The 23,502-nt window shown below is 49.1% G+C and overlaps 1 protein-coding gene across 15 annotated transcripts in view; it reads right to left on the bottom strand.

Moving 5' to 3' along the window:
* The window catches only part of FOXA2 (forkhead box A2), a 68,406-nt gene that overhangs the window by 39,758 nt on the left and 5,146 nt on the right, over positions 1–23,502 (bottom strand). For 13 of the 15 annotated variants that reach the window (XR_011570064.1, XR_011570073.1, XR_011570063.1 and 10 more), the window contains one exon: positions 21,594–21,831. The gene's annotated coding sequence lies outside the window, so the exon portion shown is untranslated. Of the gene's footprint in view, positions 1–3,141; positions 10,859–21,593; positions 21,832–23,502 lie in introns of those variants that run through there. The other 2 variants (XR_011570072.1, XR_011570074.1) reach the window with 2 other exon arrangements.

Below are 23,502 nucleotides of genomic sequence, written 5' to 3' on the forward strand. Positions count from 1 at the left end.
TCCAATCTTTTCAGGGCAGCGAGGCTGGATCTGGGAGCAGCTGGAGTCAGTCCTGCATCACGCAGCAGTGCAGAGATCGCTGTTTGGAGAGCACGTGACAGGACACTTCCAAGGCAGGAAGACTCTGGGCTTGTGATGGAAGGGTGAAATGAAGGGAATGGTGAACGGTCTCCTGTGTTGTCCCTTGAACCCAAACCAACTGGAGGGCACGAGCGAGCCCGGGGAGGGGCGTGAGGATCACGCTGTCTGCTGGAAGCAGGAGGCATGTGTATGTGTGTATCTGTGTGTGTGTGTGTGTGTGTGTGTGTGTGTGTGTGTGTGGAGATCCCAAGAAGCGGGCAGAGTGAGGACCAGGAAGATGAGGCAGGGAGAAGGAACAGCCCTGGGCTGGTCATGGCCTCAGGCAGCAGGGGCTCTGTCTGCTGGAACCCTGCTTAGAGCAGAGTGGGGGCCTAAAGGGTTGTGCCCAGAGTAGCAGCAGGAGTCCCTGTCCCTCAGGGCCTGGGAAACAGCCGTGGGTAGAGATGGGGCCACCCTCTGACTTGCCGCTGGCCGGGCTAGGTCTGGTGGGCTTCCCAAGGTCAGAAATGCTATATCAATGGCAGCTGTAGAGTGACCCTTGTGGACGGACCTCCCCGGTCATAGTAGGGGTCAGTGGGGTGGTAAAGAGACTGTGAAACAGGCCCCAGAGAAGCCCCATGCCTCCCAGACGTGACAAAAAGTTCCCCTTTCTCACTAGACATGGAAGCCACTGATGGCCCACGTTGGCCTGTGGCCCTGTCTCCTGCTACCCTGCCCTTGTCCACCAGGAAGGAGAGCCTGGAAGCCGTGTCCAGGGCAGAGCCTCTGCCCAGGAAGCCTGTGGCACCTCCCCGCCTGCCTGCCCCGATGTGAGGAGCCCAAGAGTCTATCCTTCTTAGATACAGAGCGTAGTGCGGACCCAGGGTTTTCAGAATTGACTCACACAGGCACATTTTCAAGTTGTTCTCTCTGACTCTGAGTGGTGAGGGTCATTGCTTCTCCCTTCCCCTCTCAGACAGATTCCTTGGAAGGGAGTTTGAGCCTTCGGTTTCCCTCCAGAAATACTCCCAAAGGAGAGTCCCCACCCGCCCTGCCCCAGATCAGTGCCCAGGGCCCCTAAGCCCCAAAAAGGAAGGGTGTGGGGCGGGGAGAGGGCGTTCCTCTAGGCAGAGGGAGAGGGATTCGGGTCCTGCCCTCACTGTCCACCGCGCATGGGGGACGTAATGGGGCCGCCAAGTTTCCGTTTCTTTGTTTGCGGGCCTGTGACCACGAAGGTGGGAGCCAGGACCCAAAAAGTATAGAAGCCTCCAATTTCCTTCTCAGCTCCCCAGGTGTGGCGAGTGAGACCGTCACCGCCTGGCTCGTCTTTACTGCCTTGGACACTTCTTTTTCAAATAACTGTTGGCCCTTTCTTCGGGATCTGTATGATAACACGTCATTGTACAAAGTTCTTTCCCCAGAAGACACGTCATTGACGTGATCTGGAACAGTCAGATCACAATTCAGAGATTTTAGTGTTCCCCCACCTCTGGCTCCCTTGAGGAGAGTCGAGTCAGGAGACCCTAAAGGACGTGGCCAGATCTTCCCCTGTTTTTCCTTCCCAAAGCAATTACAGAATGAGTTGTTTTATTTTGTTCTGTTTCTCATATACAGGCTTTCCAAGCCTTGGACCTTGGGCTGCTGGCATTTTAATTAACCTGACCGCCTGCCTGACCCCCCCATCCCCACCCCTTTCCCCAGTGATTTCAGGAAGGGAAATAAAACAGCAACACTGCCTCCCCCGAACACAAGGCTGGGGTGATTGTCTCATCTGTTACAAAGGGAACACCAGCCCTCAGGATGGCGCTCCCAGCTCCCTAACTGGCCTACCCCCTCCCAGCACCTCCAGTCAATTTTGAAGTTTCCACTTCAGATAGAAATCTGTTGAGTTGGGGGAGGAATATTTCTTCTTTTAATAAGTAAAATAAAAATTTCCTCTGGATCAGCTTAGAGGCTCTCTTTTCTCATTCCAAGGTCGCTTTTATTCTGAGGTCAATACTACCTGTAAACCTTCATTTCCCAACAAGAATGCAAGACAAATACCTTCAGATTCCCAGAATCTGGCCTTGAAACCAACCTGATGTTTAAATCAGCATGGATATCCCTCTGTTGTGTCAAATCATAGTTTCCCCAGAGATATTGTGTTTCTTGTTTCTTTTCTAGTAAATTTTTATTTTTCACCCCAATATTCACAGCTTAAGCATTTTTATCCAGTTTAAACGATGGGGATTTAAATTGCTATTTTAGTGGAAGAGGCTTGATTAAAACCTGTGTCCTCATCAAATTATTGGACAGTGGTTCTTGGGCTCTGTTTACATTAGTGTCAACCTTAATTTAAATTCTGCATAACTATATTTGCTTCGCTAAATGCATTCACCAGGAACACACCACAAATTACTTTGCATTATGAGCAGACTGTCTTTGTCTATTGCAAAGTGTTTTGAAATTAGCACCATAAGTAACTAGCTGTAAGTGTCACTCGATCTCCTTAATGCCTCATTAATCAAACCCTGTGGCAGCTGGTGTGATGTCCAAGCCCATCTCATAGAAGATCGGTATCACTTGCTTCTTGCTCCTGACCACAGTCTTTTAAACCTGATTCATGACTTGTGCATCCTCCCACCCTCTCTGTGGCATTCTCCACCCTCAGAGGTCCTCCAGCGAGGGTGGCTTTGCAAGGCAGACCAGTTCCCGAGTATTCTTTGCAGAAATCGGCAATAAAAAACCACTTCTCCTCTCGTGGAAACCCATGATCTCAAAAGGAAGAAGGTCATTTCCCTGTGTTGAATCTTTGTGGAACAAAGATTCAACATAATTTTCAGATCACTCTTAACATGCCATTCTGGAAAAAAATTCCCTGGACTAGTTTTTCTTTATAGCAAGAGTTAGAGAAACAAAACATATTCTCCCAGGAGACTGCCGTTTCCACCCTGGCCTCAGTTTTCAGAAAGATGGTATACATTTAGTCTAAGCACTTAACCAGGAGAGAACAATATATTTGTTCCTTTAAACATGGGGTGTGATTTCTGTCCTAAATACAAAATTTTAAAATTTGTACTTGCAAAGGAAATAAAAAACAACTCAGATTTGATATTTTTATTATAGTCCTTAAACAAAAAAGACTGTCATTCACACATACATGTTTATACAAAGTCATACCAAAAACGACATATGTTACAAGATTATTTTTTTTCGTCTATTGCTGGGGCCATCAAACATGCAAATACCTAAAAGAACACATGCCTGTTGTCCATCCCCTTTCCCTGCATTGCACACAGGCTGGAACACACACACACACACACACACACACACACACACACACACACACATCTACACACAAACCCTTTTCACTAAATTTGATCTCCTTGGTGTTAAAACTACTTCGCAGCTCTACTGGACAAAGGCCTCCCACAGCAAATCCTGAGTAAAGTGGGCAGTCGCTGAGTATGTGGGTGGGCAGGGTCACTCTATCCCGTGTGGCCCTGGCCATGGCCGTGGGGCTGAAGCGAGGGACCCCGGCTAGACACAGGTGCTCTGTTTCCTGCGGGGCCACCTGTGAGGTCGGTCTTTGGGAGCTGCGTCTCGATGGACAGCCTTTGGTTTCATGGCCTTCCCTTCTGACAATCCAGCAGGAAAAATCCACAGCAGGGTTTTTTCCTACCGGTTTTGTCAGTGTGAAACACACACACACACACACACACAGGATTGAAACTTCGTATTTCCTGCAAGTGGCTTTCTGGTCTGGCATTTTGTGCAATTTTAGTAAACTATTAATTTTCTTTGGGGTTACACTTTTTGCCTTTTCACCTTACAAAGCCTTTCAAGCTAAATAAACCTTATTAGAATAGAATGCAGCCTTGTCGCCCAGTTCCCAAACCAGCGTTTGTGGCAAAACCCACTGAGTTTGAACACACTGATGGGGCAGATCTTAACTTTAAAACCAACCTAATGTAAGTCATACTTTATGTTTATTTTTATATTATTATCACGTCTACTTTCTCTTATAGTATTTAAAATAGGCTCTGACTTTAAAAGAGCAAATGGGAAAGAACATTTCAATCATATCTTAGGAGACATTTACTTGGATTAAAGGAGTAATTTACAGAAATTACAAACATGTTTTATGTCCCATCACCAGCTCATCCTGTTCTCTCTCTGCTTATGGCAACCTCTATTCACTAGGACTCTGAAAAGATTAAGTGTGGAAAGGAGGAGTCCAAAATGATTTTCAGAAGTGACGAAATCATCATTGAACAATTTCAAAATGGCTAATTCAAAACTTCCCCTTCTTTTCAGCAGCTGTAAGAATGTGAGTGTTTAAATCAAAAATTTTACCCCCCTCCCCTTCCCTGTTTTACACACTCACCTCCTCCCCTTTCGTTCCCCCAAAGGCAACATTTTGGCTTGGCAACCAATACAAGTCACTGAACCCTTCCATTGAAATACTCCACAAAGATCCTGCCTGATCACAGCTTGGATTTCAGAAAGAAAGAAAAAACTCAGGAATTCGGACACTGGGCATGTCACAGTCCCCCGCTCCATTCTGCCCTTCCCTCCCTCACTGTCCTCTGTGAAAGAAAAGACAGCCACGCCTCACCCGTTACAGTAAAGACACCCCGAGATTTAGGGGGATGAGTGCAGCCTTACTTAGCTGCAAGGCTGCAGCTGTGCTCTTATCTGGCCAAAGGAGCCAAGAGACAACAAAAGACTGCAAAGAAGGGATGGTGGCTGCATGGGAAAGCCACCAGCCCCGCATTGTGGTGCCCTTCTGCTGAGCAAATAGTTCAAACTGTTCATTCCCATCTCCTATTCTCTCCCTGGTACATTGTTTGTGCCCTTGCATTTCATTCGGCAAGGAAGGTTGCTCTCTGGGCCTATAAGCAAACAGTCCAGAAAAGAGCTAGCCATCCCCTTCTCTTCCCCGGAGAACTAGCATTTTTATTTCGGCTCCAAGCTGTCAAAGACCTGGAGAGTTTATGTCAGTGTCCTGAATTAATTGCTTTAAGCTGGAGCAGGCTCCACGGGCTACCAAATGTCCAAGAGATGTTTATTAATAATGCTTCCTTCAGGATTCTGGCTCCAAGCTGTCCCTTGGTGGTAGCCTTTATCCGGCTGCCACCTTCTCCCCCCTGGCCTCTTGGTGCTGGGGTGGTGGCGCAGCCAGTGGTAGAGTGGCTTGCCTCTTTTCCTGTCATTGTGACAAAATTTAGAAATGCCTGGAGTGAAAAAATATCCACCTGTGTATCAGGATATGTGTGATGGTTATCTTTGTCCTGGCCCCAGGAAGCTGCCAGAGTTACAGAAACTGCATGAGCGACTTCGAAGTGGCCCAGTACAAGCTCATTTAGCCCATACAATTAACAGAAGCAGTCAGAGAAATTATCTCCCCCTGCCCCCTCTTCTCTTCCTCCCCCAAAAGAAAATTCAGTGAGGCTGACAACTTGATGTATTTTGAAGTTTTCCTGGTACCAAATAAAAAAAAAAAAAGCCTCTTTAATAGAATGAAATAATAAACCAATTTATATACCGATATAAGACCAGGATCGCGAGTGCCATTGTGTAATTTTCCACTTGACTTTTCATTATCTACCTGAACAAAATCAATCTATATGTATGGGATCAGCATACAATTCCGGAGATAAAAGCTGAAAATAAATGTGCTTTGCATATCCCAGAGATAAAAGACACAGTCCTTCGGACAGCCTTTTCTTCTCCAGCATATGTATTTATAAAATAAATCGTCTGTCAAGGAAAAAAAACTGAGACATAGTGGTGTATCTGCAATGTGGACTCTTTTGCTGGAAATATTGATCCTGCAAATGAGCGCTGGTTAATAAGTGCCCTGTCAATGATAGCGGGTCTACCCGAGTGCCGGCTGGGTCAGCGCTGCTCCCAGCCAAACTGCCCCACCACCAAAAAAAAAAAAAAAGAGAGAGAGAGAGAGAGGAGAGACTTCCCCTATTAACACGGATTTAAGGCTAAGGACTTCAAGGGCCTTCTGAAGCCTCTCCACAGAGACAAAGCACATTGAAAAAATAACACTGTTAGAAAACCCCCCTGAAGCTTGTGAGGGACCCTCAGTCTTCAAAAAAGAAGTTGAGTTCCATCCTTTTTTTGTGGGGGGGACTTTCTTTACCCTAAAACCTAGAAATGGAGCTAAGGGCAATACAGCCCTGTCCACACTGGCCTCCCTTGGGTCATGGCCAGTCCCTCCCTCTGGGGATGCATCCTCATCAGCACTGCAAGTGTGTGCCGTGCTGGGCAGATGGCAGAGGCATCCAGGCATGTGCCCATCAGGTTCTGGGCTCCTTGGGGCACAAGCACCCCCCTGGGGGAAGTTCACGGGGCTTGTTTCCAGGCTGGCCACTCTTGTCCCTTCTGTGAGGCAGTGGCCAATTGCCCATGCTTTATTGGCCAGCGAGGAAACCCACGAGGCATGGGTCCTGAACCACTTTTTCCCCCAAACAATCACTCTGAGCTTGTGGACTTTATCTGGTCATTGAGAAGTAATGATGCCTTCAGCCAAGGACTTAGACAACTTGCTGCTCATCGTTCTTCATTCATCAGAAGCTTTAGTAACTTTGGGGAGGTTAAGCGTCTATTTGGGCAACTTTAATGTTTTATGTTTTCGTATCTTGGTGCTGACTAGTTCTGGCGGTTGTTGGTCTGGTAGTTTGGCCCAAGTCTGCAAATTGTGATTTTCATGCATCGCTTCCCTTGTGCCGAGAGCTCATATTCACGTCCAGAACCCACCTCACTCCCCAGACCCTCATGGGGAACTGTGGGGTAAGGTCCCCAGGAGCAGGCTGACGGCAGGGTTATGCACTTTTAGGAACTCTCCTGTGAAGGTCGGAGTTCAGCACCAGGAGAAGCTTGTGTGCTTTCAGGCATGTGGGCCTCTTAGGAGCACAAGCATCCTCCCTCCAGCCCATCTTTTTGTCCCAGTACCTGCGAATAAGCAAATCTACAGAAAACAGAAGAATACAGTCAAAGAGGGTTAGGCTGTCGTTAGAATCTCGTTTGAAAAGTAAACCGCATCCTGATGGCCTATTTTGAAAAGTCCCTATATTTTCATTACAAAGTTGATGGCTTTTATGTCCAGAGTATTCAGCCTCCATGAACTCAAGACATGTTTTGTCCGCTGTTTAATTATTCCATGATCCACACATTTAATCTGCATACTGGAGAAGCTATACTGGTAACATGTGAGCTTCATCCACCAGGTGAAAAGTCCTGTAGGAGTTTTGTAGCCCCCACCCCCAACAACCTCCCAGAAGAAAGAGGACATAAACAGCAGGATGTTTCTACACCAAAAGGCACATTTACCCATCCTGCATAACTGTCTCCCAGCATAAGCAGGGTCCTGACCCAGATCCAAGCTGCAGCCGCTGTTTTTGAAACAAGTATTGGCTAGAGAGAAGAAACTGAGTTTTTCCAAAGGTATTTGTAGTCATCGTGTCAGTGGTATCCTGGTTTGATGTCATTCCCCAAGAAAGAAAAATGGACAGTCAGAAGTCCAGTAAATGTATTTGGGTGGACACATTCAGATAAACAGAACCAGATGTCAGCGTCAAATGTCAATGTCAAATGTTTGACGCCAGATGTTAGCATCAAATGTCTCTAGTGCTGACATTAAAAAAAGAAAAAACCCATATATCAAGCAGTTAAAATATGTAAAGGAGATGAAGGATGTAACTAAATTTAGGCAGAGGGTGAACACATGCCCCTCTTGGTCTTCTTGGGGGTCAGTTAACAGAGGAGGATGAGCCCCCAGCCCCCAGCTGCTGCTCAACCCCTCTGGAACCTAGGAAACTGAAGACATTATATGTGAAAAAGTGCAAGCTGGCCTGATTGTATTTATCTGCCTAGGAATCCTAAGTTAAATCACTTTGCCCCTCAATAGTTGTCTCATTCTTTCCTTTCAGTGAGCCAACAGCATCTTGACAAAGAACCAAAGTGATCTCTTGGTTATCTCTTGAACTCCACCCAAACCAACAGACACAAAGGCAAAGGCCCGGTGCAGCCCTTCCCACCAGGCTTGATGGAGAAATAAAGAGCCCATTTCCAGATGAAACACTACAATGGCATCCTGCCCTGTGGATGAGGTACTTACCTTTTCAAGAATGGCCAAATGGGAATATGTTTCAATGTTGTGTTTTGTTTTCTTTCTTCCTTCTTCCTGCCTTCTGTTTTGGAGGGCAGGGGAAAACTGATGATGGGAACTGGATGAAGCATGGCCCTGAATCAGAATCTCTTGCATACCCCTGTAGCACCTTCCATTTGAGTGCAATCAAGATAGAACCCCTCCTCCAGGCTCTATGAATTGTCAACACAGAAATCCATTCAGAAGGCGGTGAGACCCAAAAATGAAGCCAGGAGAGAGGGCTCTGCCATGCTCTAAAGATGCCGCAAACTTTTCCACAGCACTTAAAATGCACTTCAAGTGGTCCCAGAGCAAGAGGGTTGCTTTTTGAAATGAGAAGAAAAATAACTATAAGTTATCCATGGTGACAGTTTGAAAAATGAATGAAATTTTCTAGTGCCTACTGTCATTGTGAAAAAAATTACTGGATTATGACACTACACAATGCTAAAGAGACATGTATAATTTCTTGTGTGTCTCATAGTCTACAGCAAGTTGTTGGAAACATTTTTAAATGTGAAGAACCAGATGAAAAATCTCTATAATTAAATTAACATCTGACCCAGAAAGTGTTGCCTTAATCATAGGATATATTCAAGAAGATGGATTGACACTCTATATGTGTGCCAACTTTTCTTGACTTGAAATGTTTTCTTTTCTTAAATTTAATTTTATTTTTAATTGGAAGATAATTATAATATTGTGATGGTTTCAAACATATTTCTTAAGTATGTCCTTATTATCTGACAATAAGAACTATGTATCCTTATTCAATTTTTTTCTGCCATGTTGTACACAAAGAAAGCATGATACCAAGGAAAGGAAGGAATCAGGTTTCTTTTAAAGAAATACAAAAACAGTTGCTCTATTATATGATTTGGGCAACAACAGCCTTATAACAAACTCCTTTAAAACAACACTTACCACTCCTGTACAGAGGAGGGCACGACAACCCACTCCAGTGTTCTTGTCTGGAGAATCTCACGGACAGAGGAGCCTGTCAGGCTACAGTCCATGGTGTCTCAAGGAGGCGGACACTACTCAGAGCCTAAGCACACACACCCCTGTACAGATGAAGGGCTGGGCATTCTATCCTGACTTCTGGCTGGCCCCAGCGATTCCATCCAGGTCCAGCTTGTTGACATAACATGAGCTTCATTAGAACCAAGTTAAATGTTCAAATGCACCTCATATTCTTTTCCAGTGATGTTACAAGAGAAAGATGTGGATTTGCAGCCTCAGGCAAAGGATATTTAGTCTCCGTGAAACCAGAGTTCTGTCTATTCAGTGTCATTTTAAAAAGAACTGCCCACTCGATGCAGAAATGACAGTTCCTTGTCTCAGGCATCACTTTAAAAAGTTCCAAAGAAATATCTGTAGCCCAACCTGGGAAAGGATTTTACTTCCCAACCCACTGAGACTTTATCACAGTTAATGCTGGCAGTGGACTTAGATGAATCAGGAAAACCATCAGATCATCTTCATACACTCATCTGTGAATTTTGGAAGCCAGACAACATTGGTAGAAGTTTTCTCTCATTTTCTCTCACTTTTCTTTCCCCTGGGGGCTGGGGAAAGAGTGAAAGACCAGTAGGGAATACACCGGAACTCTTTTTACTTTGAGGAAAGTTGAGCCTCCATTTTCAAGTAATTTGAAAAGTGAGAATTCTGATACTGAAGAATTTCAGCGCTGGCTTTCCTAGAAACTCAAGACTGATTTTCAAATAGCAAATACCAAGGTTCAATTTCTTTACAGTTGCGAGTTTCATTGTGAAAAGAAAGAAAGGGAGCAGGGCAGTAGATGATTATATATTTTGCTCGATATCACACAAAGTAATTTAACATTAATGAAGGACTAGTGGATTTTACAATTTTTACTGTTCCTGTTGTAGCTAAAAAGTCATGTCGTGCCCCAAAACCAGGCCTGAGTTGATAGGCTTTTTTAATACAAATTTTACGTTAGATGAGAGGATTTTGCAGAAGTCTAAGTCATGGTTTGGGGTGAAACTGAACAATATGTTTGAATCCAGTGTCCATCTGAAGCTCATTTCTGTTCACATCTTTCTCCTATTTTGCCAGCATCCTGCAGTTTCCCAGCTCTGGGGTTCGAATACAGATGGCTACATTCTCATACTGGGCACCCAGAGAAGGTCACATGCTTTACATCAATGGCAATTAGTTCCCCTTTTTAAAATGGAAAATGTCATTAAGTTCTTGAATAATTCAAGAGTAGAGGTCACAATACAGTGTCCCTTTTGGGGGTCTTTATGGTGCAAATGGCAAAACAAGGCGATCCTATCAGTAAGAGTAGATCTAAGGTTTACAATGTAGCTCTATTTAGTGTGACAGGAAAATTAAATTACACGAGGCACTCATTCATCGTCACCCGTTAACAGGCTTGGGAAAATTGTGGATCCCCGGGGACAAATCACTGACAACGTGCGAGGCAAATAAAAATATGTCATTTTAATTGGCCGCCGTTTCCTCCGCTTGGTTTTGAAAATGACAAACACAAACTGGTCCCCCACAACTCTCCTTGGATATACGGTCCCGAGTGGCCAGGGCACGACCACACCTTAAGGACGGGTTAAAAATTCTGGGGGACACGGGTCTGTTTTCATAGCCGTAGTTGAGCTGGTCTGGATCCAGGGGTCCCTGGAAAGGAAATACAGGGGAAGGTTTCACATATAAACCGTCCGCGGCTCCCCAGCCCGCGCCTGGGGATCTGTACGGCAGCCACTGCGTTTCTGGAACCGGGGCTACCCCTCAGTCTGCAGGGTGTCAGGAAGAGGCCAGGAGTGGGGACCGAACGACGCCGGGGCCACCAACCTCCCTCCCTCCCCAAGGGAGAGAAAACACGCACGGGCCTCTGGGGGCCTGGCACCGGGCTCCCGGGCTGGAGTCCAATGGATGGGGTCGAACCAGAGGCAGCGCGTCCTCTGAGGTCACCGACCGAGGGGAAAGCTGTTCCCGAGCCGCGCCAGCACATCCCCTCCACAAAACGTTCCCTGCGACCCCCACGATCCCAGTTCGGGCCGGTGGGCGTGGCCGCCGGGGACCAGCTCGCACCCTTAAGCACCCCCGGGGCTCGCAGAGCTCTGGGCCGCTCCACCCGCGCGTCCCGCCGCGCGCCCTGCGGTCTCCCGCCCATCGCTGCGCCCTGCGCACCTGCGGGGCCCCTGCCCTGCTTCCCGCTTCTCCCGTAGCAGAGCGTGGTGAGGGCGGACCCCTCCCCGGGGGCGCCGGGGCGCCTGGGCGCCTAAGGGTGAGGTTGACCCTTCCAGTGCGTGGGGTAAAGGACCTGGTAAAGGCAAGAAGGACCACCCGTCTGCCTGTTGCTTTTTTTTTTTTTTCCAAGAAATAATATCTATCTGGCGCTTCCCTTTTTCGGGCTCCCAGACCAAGACGCTGCGAAGTCCTGTGCTGGCCAAGTGAGCGCCGAGCGGGGCTAGGCGGACCCTCCTGCCCTGCACCTCGCAGTTCTGCGCTCATCGCCGCGGGCTCTTGGCCGCGCGGGGAGGCCCGGCTCGGATGCGCGCCCCAGGATGCGAGGACCCTGGAAGGGGGCGGCTGCCTGGCCTTGGCAGAGGGTCCAGGCTGCTAACGGGGAGCAGGAGGCCGTTTCAGAGACTGCGGTTCCCAGAGGAATGAGGACCGCGGGGCCGCTGGGTTTCTGAAGCGGTCCGACGTTAGTAACGCTTAGGTAAAGCAAGACACTTCATTTTAAAGAAAAAGTTCTTGATTTCAGCGTGACTGCTGCTTCGGGCGAATAATGGGTGTCGGAGCCTCCGTATCTTTGTAGTTGAATTAAAAGTCGAAGTAAGGAATACATTTCCTTCCTGGGGTGGGGGGAGCAGAGGGGTCAATTTAGAGGTTTTTCATTTTCTAAACGCTTCAATTTAAGCAAACACTTGGGGGCTCCGGGCGGCTGTAATTCCAAAGACAATTTTCCCTGGTTTTAATTCGATTTGCATTTTTTCAACTTCGATAATATTCAATTTCATGGCTGAATACACAGGTAAACACTGTTAGGTCGTGTTTTTTCGCCCCCCTGCACCAAACACAATGTTGCTTGTCTCAGAATGCCAGGGGAGGTGACACCCGGTCCCAATAATATCTGCGGGTTTTTCCTGAATTATTTTCCGAAATATCTCGGCTTCCTCTGGGCACCAGAAGCGTGACCTATAGCTGAAGAGCTCTGCAGGTGTAGGGAGAGCAACACAAACATGGCCCAAAGGAAGGAGGCAAAGCAAACAGGTTCTTATTCTACATAGAATCTACTCTAATTTTACCTAGAAACATTTAAAAATATTTTATTAGTAGTTTTAACTAATCAAAAAATGATCAATATATTTACTTCCCCCAGAAATACTTTCAGTGTAAATTTTGTCGCTAGAAAGACGAACACTGAGAAATACAAAGAGATAGTCTTTGCAAGAAGTTTAATTAGCAGCTTTGAGCTATTTTATCAAACATAAAATTTAGAGAAAAATATGTCATGAAATTGGTTAATTAGCTTTAGTTATATCAAAGCTGATATTTAACAAAATGCCACTGTTAGTAACCTTGGGGCCAGACGCTCGGAGCTGTGTGCAAACAGCTACACCAAAGGCTAACACAGGTGGACAGTAATCCTCGGACACATCGTCCACCGTGCATCTTGTAAAAGATAGTTGAGCATCATCAAATATACAGCTAGATTGGCACATAGTAAATCTATCACAAGTCCAGTGCATTTTATATTCCTTCATGAAACTGTGGCACAAGAGGTAAGTAGCAAAGAAACGACATACTTAATTGGTCGGTCCAGGGGTATTTATATAACAAAATAGCACTCTCAGGAACAATTCCTCATTTAAGGAATATATATTATATATGTGTGTGTGTGTGTGTGTGTGTGTATAATTTGGTTAATGGTCATTACTCTGAATCACTATTTCTATTTTAAATCCTAAAATTTTACAGATTTGAATGTCTGTCTTATTTTGTAAGATTTTTTTTTTTAACTGAAGAGCTCATGGACTATATTAGTGACTTTAAACAATTATAAGATATTAGAGTTTGGGCATCTTGGAAAGAATAGATTCACTGATTACAGTGGTGAGATGTTCAGAAATTTCTTTGCTTGAGGCTGGCTGATTTTGGCAAACAGTATCGTGCCGATCTCCTTGGCAAAATACTCCTTTTATCTCCTTGGCAAAATACTCCTTTTATCGTACGAAAGGGGTTTAAGCAAACGAGAAAGGAATGTCTTTTGAGATAGTATTGACTTTGTAAAAGAAAGTTCCTTAATTTTTTAAAAACATCATCATCATAGAAGGCTTACTGCACCTAAATCCTTCAGGAAAACTGACCTTTATCATTTGACTTTTAATTTTTTTCAACAATTATTGAATTTTAAATGATCATTGTTTAGGATTCATCCTAATCCTCCGTATTGTGGGTGACTGGCAATTATGTCTTTCTGTTTATCTTACACAAATAGATGGTGGAGTTCGATGTCCACAGATGACAGCCATGCAAACCTCCTCCTAGAAAAGAGCTCATGACGGGGACTCAGCTAAAACACACCGTCCGCTCAGAGGATGGCAAACTACGGGCAATAGGAACCTCATTTTCTTTCTCTAGTCCTAATGCAGGAGGAAACGGGGATCTTGCTAAGAACCTAAAAGCATTGATCATCAGAGTAAGTTTGCCAATTTCATTTGCTTTTACCCCCAAAGAGTAAGGCAGGCAGGCGATCTAGAAGCAGCTGTCAGGCGTAGTGGACAGCAATTGCCCCCTCACCCCCAAATGTTCAGCTGTGTCTGAGCAGCCAGAGATGGAGGAGGCTCGGCTGTCCTGGGGTGGGAGGGGGAAAGGAGGAAGGCCTAGGGAGGTTCTGAGAAGTAGATCTTGGGGGAGGAGGTGGGGGGGGGGGCAGGTGGGGGGAGGCTGGGAGGAGAGGGAGCCCAAGTCTCAGTAGGGAGCTTTCGCTACAGACGTAGGAACATGGGAAGCTGTGTCCTTTGGGGGAGCCGTTAGTTCTCAGAGGAAGGAGTAGCACCCCCTGAAAGACCCAACTGCTTTAGGGAGGATAGCTGAGGGTGCTCCAGTGGTAAAGAAATTGCCTGCCAATGCAGGAGACACAGGAGACTCGGGAGATGCAGGTTCAATCCCTGAGTCAGGAAGACCCCTAGAGAAGGGAGTGGCAACCCACTCCAGTATTCTTGCCTGGAGAATCCCATGGACAGAGGGGCCTGGCGAGCTACAGTCCATGGGGGTCACAAAGAGTCGGAAACGACTAAGCAACTGAGCATGCACAGATAAAGACTGTGGTCTCTCTGTCCCTTCATGATTAATAAGAGCAGGAGCCTAACGCGGGGCGGGGTGGGGGTGGTGGACTGTGTGTGTGTGTGTGTGTGTGTGTGTGTGTGTGTGTGTGTGTATGTGTGAGAAAGAGAGAGAGAGAGAGAGAGAGAGAGAGATTCTGTTAAATGCAAGGGAGAAATCCTGCAGTTACTTTTAGTTGTTTACTGAGCAAGGGCAAAATCTAAAGAGCGATTTCCAGGATCAATGAAGGGATCGTCTCAGGTTCCAGAGCTGAGCCCCCTAAATGAGTCTGGCATCCTGATAACTGCAGGTTAGCACCTGAGATCAACTCCTTCCCGTGGCTCGATGCTGGCAAGAGATACGGAGGCATCTTGTTCTGAGCTCTGGGAAGGGCAAGGCGAGAAGGGGATTTAATTGTCTGCCTGGATGAATCGAAATGTCCTTCTAAAGCAAAGAAATCAAGAGAGATTGGCCTTTAATTGGCAAACTCGGCTGGTTGGAGGGGAGTGGTGATTAAAGTGGAGGGGGGTAAAATGCAGATCAGACCCCCGCCCCTAGCTCGCCCCCACAAATTCCAAGTTTCCATTCTCCTCCTCCTGTCTAGAAGGCTAGGTGCCTGGGCTGGCCTGCGCCTGGTCTGACCGTGGTGACTCTGCCCTTCTCCCCATCTCAGTCTAATGCCTCCATTATCAGTTTGCAGTGGGGAGACTGGTTTAATCCAGAACTCTAATTATTTCCAAGGGCTGGTCATCCCCACATCCAAGACATCATTGGGTGCAGAGCGGGTCTTAGGACTCAGTTGTCCAGAACCTCCCCTGGAATCCCCAATGGGGAGGGGCCCCATCTGCAGGAAGTCCCACCCCACTTAAAACAGTCTGGGAACTTATCTTCCAGTAAGTAGAAAAGAAAAGGAGACCTCCAGGCCAGGAGGGCCTGGGGCAAGCAGGCAGCAGCCATCCTTGGCTTGCACACCCGTTTGCTTGTGTGCAGCTCCACTGGGGTGGCACTCTGCCCCCAGACTGCAGGCTTACTGAGGTGGGGTCCCGGTCTCCTTCTGGGATCGAAGCAGGCCAGTACCCCTTCCACCCACCCCCCCCTCCACCCTCTCCTCCAGCATCCCATTCTGGGCCAAACCTAGTGGCAGGTGTTTACCAGATCTGCATTTGTATGCCGTTGGGGGAGGCGGCTGTGGGGGCAGGGCACAGCTGCCTGCACAGCTGCATTGGAGTAAGGGTGTGCAAGGGCCCAGCTGTGGTCAGAGTGTACATTCCAGCTGTGCTGTCACCTGGGCTGTTGGGCCACCAGGTGCAGGTCAGAGGGAGGTCAGAGGCCCCTGATCAAGATCCCTGGTAAGGAGTAGAACTGACAGGTGACGCCTTGTCTGTGGATGGTTTAAGTCTATATGCAAGCCATTGTTTCTGCCCCTGACATTTTCCTCTTCTCTGGCATTTTTCTCTCCTACTCCCACTGGAAGAGTCATCTAGCTGCTGATTCTCTGCCCTTCCTCTCCCTTCCAGCCTTAGCCTGTGGCCCCCAAAGCTTGAATGGGGAGGAGTCATGGTCCAGGCCTGACTGATCCTCTGGTCAGCTTTGGGTCCATGGCGCATGGGAATTCTAACTCCAAGAAAGAAAAGGAGACCCTTTCTAGGACAGCGCTGGGAGGGTCTCTGCCATCCTTCCAAGAAGTGCCCAAGCCTGTTCTCCTTGAGATCTTCTTGTGTCTTTCCAGCCTTCTTCTAACACTGGGGGCTCCTTCCCCAACCCCCTCCTTGCTTACCATCAGTAACTCACTTTGAAAACCTGGGGGTCCTAGTGAAAGCAGACCTCCTATTGCATTAGAATCAGAGAGTTTTGCGCCCATATCACATGAAACCATGAAAAGTTGAAAGAACACAGAGGTAAAAGGCTTGGATTCAATGCTGAACTGTGAAATTGGAGCTCTTTCTCTAATTTCTCTCTGCCTGGGCCCATCACCCATAAATTCTGACAGCTGCTGGTCTTAAATGAGGTCATGTTCATTGAAGACACCTAGCTTGGTGCATGGTACAGAAGGGGACCCCACTCAGAGATGGTGGATGGAGTATAGTCATGATCAAGAAAGAGGGAGAGGGGCTGGGGCAGGAATGAGAGAAACACTAAGATGGTAGAAGATTTTGCCCCAAAATGCACTCATCTTTTTTGGGTAGACGGTAAATTTTCTCTGCTAGCAAGTTGTTGAAGTTGCAACTTCTTTCTGTGTGTAAACAGCTCAGTTTCACGTAGCTCAGAATTGCAGACTGAATAGAAGATACATAGTGAAATTGGTGTCCTTTATTTTAAATTTCTTAGGCTGGGCTTTAGAAGGTAAGGTGAGCAGAAAGCTCAAGTGGAGGGTCATCTCCTTTCTAGCAAAGTGCACAGGTTGGCATTTTGATCTCTCTGCTAAAGAAGCCTCTGGCTTCTACACACAACTGCCTGTGACCCAGGTCCTGTCCTGGCCAACAATCTACCCTGGTCCTCCCCAGAAAATGTCATTCCTTCGTCATCTGCCCTCCCCAGCCCCTAGCTCCCACTTCACACCTTAGCTCCTCCCAAGTTCTCTCCGTCAAACACTTCCCAAGGTTGTTTTCTATTTTCCAGGAAGGCACTCTGAACACTCAAGTCTTCAGATTAAGAGTTGCATGCTTTTCTTTATGTGAGCCAACATTTCAAGAAAATCCATTATATAACTACATCTGCTTTGTGAAAACAAATGGGATGATGAATTGAGGCCATATTTCTAATGAAATAAGTTGAAAATCCCATGGACGGAAGAGCCTGGTAGGCTGCAGTCCATGGGGTCGCTAAGAGTCAGACACGACTGAGCGACTTCACTTTCACTTTCCACTTTCATGCATTGGAGAAGGAAATGGCAACCCATTCCAGTGTTCTTGCCTGGAGAATCCCATGGACAGAGAAGCCTGGTAGGCTGCAGTCCATGGGGTCGCACAGAGTCAGACACGACTGAATCGACTTAGCAGCAAGTTGAAATTCACCCACATGCCCCTTATTTTGATTTGCTGGGGTCATGAGCAACCTCGGTCCAAAAATGTTCCTACTTGTTCTTGAAACCTGTGTTTTACCTTTTTTCCCCAAGAAGTGAAACCATGGAAATGCTGTTTTGCCTAGGAAGAAAATCTAGTCCTCAACCATATAAGTGAGCAGAAGTGGAACCACTTAAGCAAGTAGAACTAAAAACCAGCAAACAGTTCTGATTCCAAAGTTTTCATCTACATCATACCCAGTATTTCCCCCTCACGCACCTATCTTTATGATGCACAAGTTTTCCCTCTCAGTTCGTTTGACATATTTAAGTTCAGTCAATATGGCCTTGCTGGCACGGCATCCTGGCATAGCAGGGACTATCAGAGCCTCCGAGTAGCTTAAAGAGTGTCTCAACACAGGCACTTGCCCTAATGAGATGTGAGAACCTCTAGTTTTATATAAATGAATGCAGCTTAATTTGTGTCACTTTTTTTCCAGCACCAAGACTATCAGTTGTGTTATCTGGCAGTGACATTGCCCACCTTTTTTTGAGAAAGAGGTGTGTGTAAAGAGTGAGTCGATGCCTTCTCATGGGAACCTGGCGGGGATGGGGGGACATGTATAACAGGGACATCTGACCAGTGTTTTGTTAGCAGTGAGCACGGAGCTCTGAGGATCAGCCACTAAGGTAAAAAACTGAGGACACTGCTGTGCAGATGTGCTTGTGACACCATCCTGTGTCCTCAGCACCTTCTGCAGAGGATGAACAAAGACTCTGGAACAAACCCCAAGGGTGCAGGGGCTGGGGGAAGGGAGAATAGGAATCACTTCCAGTCTGGCAATAGGGACCAGGGAGGAATGACAGCTTGTAAAATAAGCCTCCATCAGTCTCCCAGGAGACAGCCGGCCTCAACTTGGGTGTTCCCTGCTTGTTAGCCTCACTCATAATTGGTCTCCCCTCCCATCCCACGTTGTTGGTTTTCTGTGTGTGGCTTTTGGTGTGAGCGTGTTAGGTCATCAACAAATACAATGGCGGGAGGGGGTGAGGGGGGGACACACATGATTGTTTTAAAGAAGAAAGGAGAGAAAGGATGAGAGAGAGAGCAGGAAGGCTGTGAACAGAATGCGGAAGATGCCCTAGGATTTAGGCTTCCAAGGCAGCCCCTGGAGTGCCAGGGGCAGCACGCTCCCTGGGAGTTTTGTGTAAGGGAGGAGCAGCCCGCCAGGAGCTGGGGACCCCACTGAACTGGGGACCCCACTGAGCACCACTGGGGGCACCATTGACTCCCAGCAGTTTTTGTTTGCTTGTCTCCGGAGGTGCCTGTAACACACTGCCCATATCCAGTGCATCTCATTGAAAAGGAATTTCTCAAAAAAAAAAAAAACAAAAAAAACCAAAAACCCAATTCTTGTGCCTGCCCAGAGAAAAGATATGGTCTCAGGAGCAGCCAAGGACCCACGGAGATGGGTGGGTTGGGTGGCCGGACACACAGGCCCGTGCCAACTGGCCTTTTCCCCCATCCATGTTAAAACAGTTTCTCCCACCCTCCTTAGGATCTTTCCCTCCAGCCCACATTCTCTTTTCTCCTCTTCTCAGAGGAAACCAAGTCCTGGGAGTAGTGGCCGTAAGAAAGCTGTGGGCTGACCTCTGTAAAGTGGAAAGCCAGCTGGCTTTCCAGTCAAGGGGTGGTGGGCCCCGGGGGGTAGGGGTTGCTGTGGACTCACTGTATTGTTTTCACTCCAAAAGGGCCTGAGATCCTCAGATATCTGTTTACTACAAAAAGAACATTTGATGGGGAAAGGAAGCAACTGATAAGTAATTAAACGGAGTAGCAAACTTTGGGAGAGTTTTTTCTTGTTTTTGTTTGTGTAATTTCGCTCCACCAACCATTGGGCGGCCTAGGTTGCCATGGTGCTATAGCCTAGGCTGGTGTCCACTGGGTCTCTGGCCGGACAGAGGCTTCTAGAGTCTGAAATCTTGCTCTTCTGTGGGGTTGGTGGCTCTCAGAGGGGTTGGTATGAGGGAGTCTCTTCTATTGGGTGGGATTCAGTGCCTGTAAGTCTGCAGACACTGGCCACAGTTAGGTTAGGTCCATGGCGGGGGTGGTTTGCTTGCTCAGATTTTTCCTCCTCCCTCCTAGCACAAAGGGGACATTCCCACCCCAGAGGCCCTGCCACGTTCTCTGGAGAGTTCTGGACAACACAGTTCAGAAGATCCCGGCTCCAAGTGGAGAGGATCTGCAGAGCCCCGATCTCAGAAGGGTGTGCTGTCCCAGAGAAAACCAGTTACCCCGAGGTACCTCCAGGTACCTTGTTGAGCAAACACACCCTCTCCTTACTCACCCCGCCCCCCCTCCCCCACCACTGAGCTTTTTCTCTAACCTCTCCCTGCCCCACGCCTCCTCACATTAAAAGGCCTCCAAAGCACTGACGACGGGCTTCTCTGTATAAAGCCGGGAGAAGGCAGGCGATAAACATCAGGCGTTTAAATTGGCCATTTGGAAGATTACATCTCTTCAGCGAGGGTCTTTCTTTCAAAACACTGAATTAAGGGCCGCGGCTACTCCGCACCGGCTCTCAGAGCCCAGGCACCTTTTTTCTTCGGCCGTGGAGTGGGCCGGGCGCGGTGACCCGGCGCCATCAGAGGCGCGGGGAAAGACGTGGGGCGACAGCGTCTAATGACAAGTAATTGACGGATTCGAGGCCGCGCATTACCAGCGGAACGGGGAGGCATTAATTATTTAAAAACGATTAGCCGCGCGTGTGTCCCGCAGGCGAGCCGTCTCGTTCAGGGAAGATAACCAGCCACGCGAACCGAAGCTGGGCTGGGATCACGGCAGGGCAGGCGCGCACCCCAGCCGGCCTTGGGCGCGGTGGACAAAGGCGCACGCCGCCCCGCGGGGACGGGGGAAGGAGGTGGAGGGCGCCCAGGCTCCCTACACAGGGAGGTGTCCACAGAACTGACCATGCCAATTTTCAAGACCGATTTCTGGCCTTTTGGGTTTGAGATATGTGTGACTGCGGTGGGAAGGGAAGAAACTTTCCAGCTATGGTGGCGGGTAATTTCGGTGGTCCGAGACCTAGCGAGATCTACGTCCTGGCGAAATACCAAACTGATCGAGCCGGCGCGAGCCTCCAACAAGCCAGACACCCAGCCCTAGAAAGCAAACCCCCAGGCAGAATGCAGATTTGGAGTGGGGAGGAGCACCTGGTAGACCCCAGGGGAAAGACACCTTTTCTACCCCGTTCTCCAAAGTCGAGGGTCTTGCTGTGTCAACTGGCAGCCTCGGAGCCGCTAGTTTTCCGAGCGGGCGCTTTCCCGTAGGCGGGACAGATGCCGGGCGCTGTGACCCGGCGCCATCAGAGGCCCGGGGAAGGGACATGGGGCGACACCGTCTGTCTGATCCCTCCAAACCCGGTGTCCAGGGCCAGCGCGGAGGGGAGGGCAGTGGTCGAGGAACCGCCCCGCGGCCGGGTTCAGCATTTCCCTCCTGGAACCGGCTAGTGGCCCCGAGGCTCCCGGACCTTTCTGCGGCTCTGCGCGCTCACGGCGAGAACCCGGGCTTCCCGAGCCGCTGGGAAAGGCGCTGCCCCTCCTCGGCTCCCGGACGGCGGGGCCCCCATCGCCGCTGGGCCTCCGCGTCCCTGGAACCCACGCTCGGGCCTCGCTCTGCAGCCTCCCAGGACCAGCGCGCCATCTCCCGCCGCCCCCACCCCAGCTTCTGAGGCCCAGGCCGGCTCCCACCCCCGCCTCCCCGACTGTCCCAGGGCGACAGGAGGCCCTCGGATCGAATCCCCGGCCCAGAGAGGCTGCGGGAGCCTGCGGTGGCTTCCCGGCGCTTCGGGCCCCCGCCAAACTTTCCAGCTGTGCGCAGGACCCAGGTTCACTCTGGGTCCCCCAACACCTAGCATCCTCAGAATTCCCCGCGAAAAGGCCACCTCCCCAACCCCGGATTCTCTCCGGCTTGGCTTCTCCCTCCTTCCCCGCCCCTCAGGCCTCGGAGCCCCGGGTAGGGCTAGGGTCTGGCTGGGGGCGGGGAGGCGCGCGGACGGCAGTGGGGGGCGCACTCCCTACCTGCGGTGTGGCGGGCGGGCGGGTGGACGGACGGGCGGCGGCAGCAGAGCGTCCAGAGCGCGGAGGGAGGCGGCCGACTGCTCCGAGCCGAGGCATCCCCGCATTTATTTGAGCTCAAACCGAGCGACTGTTGACTTTAGCACACAAAGCAAAGATTTCACTGCCCGCTAGTTTAAAAATGAATATTTTACCAAGATATCGATCAGCGTTATAAAATTCAGTTAAGTACAATGGGATCCTGCAAAAAAAAAAAAAAAAAAGAATAATAAAGGAGGGGGGCAATATAATATCTGTGCAAATTTGCTGAAGTGTGACGTGGCCTGGAAAGTTTACCCTCCTGGAATTCGGATCTAGAATGTTTTTTTCGGTTGTTTACTGACTGTTTATTCACAGATCACGGTTGCTTAAACCCGCGCGCAGAAAAGGAAGAAAAAGAGAGGGAGAGGGAGGGGAAAAAGAGACGCTGCACCCTACTACGCAGAGTTGGGGGACGCGGGCGGAGGGCAGTGTGAGCGCCAGTTAAGCTGGGGGCCTTGGCGGGAGTAGGGGCTGGGGCGAGAGGGTAGGGCCGAAAGACTCAGGATGCGCCGAAAAGCCTCCGGAGCGGCCTGCTCCCCGACATCCTTTTTAAGTATTCCTACAGAACTATATCTTATCGGCCGGGATCAGTGGAGGGGGGCGCGCTAAGTAGTTTAAAACGACCCTCGCACAATGGGCGTGCGATAGGAAACATAGCAGGTTAGGGCAGCGCTTTCAGCCCTCATTGTCCCTCACTCTGCCCCCGGCCCTGCCTCTCGGCTCCTTCGCCGCAGGAGCCTTTTATGTGATAATGAAACACATTTCAGGCTGGGCTCACGACGTGTGTGTCCCTGCCAGGGGGAGAGACGGCCCTGATTGCTGGCTGCGGCCTCCGGATCGCCTACCCCTCCACCATCCCCTCTCCTCCCCCTCCCCCTCCCCAATTTCTCTTCCTTGTGTTCTTCGGGACAATGTGGCATGTTAAAAAGGGATTTGGAGGCGGGAGGCGGAGGCGAGTACAAACCCCCCTCAAGCGCCTGGGAAGGCCAGGGTTTGAGGGGCAGAGAGATCCCGCGAGGTGGCAGAGGGCGATCTGACAGGCAGTGTCCAGGCTTCAGGCAACTGCCAGGGACATTTCAAGTTTGGGTGGTCAAGAAGCCCAAAGATCTAGTCTGGACAGGGGAGCTTGGGCTTAGAAACCCAAGGGCTAAAGTTTTGGCCTCTCACTCCAGAAATTTTCACCCTATGCAAGCTAGCTCTGCCCTGGATGATCCCAAGTCTCTGGGGGCCCCTAGAGCCCACTGGCTCCTGCCCTAGCCTGGCCAGCTGGCAGGCCAGCAGATGCCTCTGGCAAAACCAAAGCAGAGCCCACTCTGCCCACACAACCCCCATTTGGCCTCTGAGGTTTCCGCTCTTATTGGCCCTGATTTTACTCCTGCTAGGCTATTTTTGAAAGGAGGCAGTGTGATTTGTAAGAATTTATTCTGGGTCTTCCTTTATGCTTTGGGGTTTTCCTTTAAGGATCACAGCATACCCACTCATCTCCTTGGCCCTGTAATCCTGGCTTGCTAACCTGGCCTAACAGGTCACTTGGCAAGGTCCCAGGAGTTTGGAGGGTAGGGCGCAAACCTGCAGACCCCTGGAATCCAACCCTTGGCAGGGGGCACCTGGCCAGACATGCCGGACACCCTCTTACCTCTGCCTCATTCCCCAATATACCTATTTTAAAGATTTCCATCAGAACTCCAAGATCCCTTTTAAAATCTCTTCCAGGAGAAAGTCCTTTGTTTCTCCAGACCAAATGCTCAAATGCATGATTCCAGAAGCCTCACTACCTCTGGGCTGCAGCGAGTTCTACCAAGGTTGTGCAGAACATCTAAGTGAAGGTAGA

Source organism: Bos indicus, chromosome 13, assembly GCF_029378745.1.
Source record: "Bos indicus isolate NIAB-ARS_2022 breed Sahiwal x Tharparkar chromosome 13, NIAB-ARS_B.indTharparkar_mat_pri_1.0, whole genome shotgun sequence".
Taxonomy (NCBI): domain Eukaryota; kingdom Metazoa; phylum Chordata; class Mammalia; order Artiodactyla; family Bovidae; genus Bos; species Bos indicus.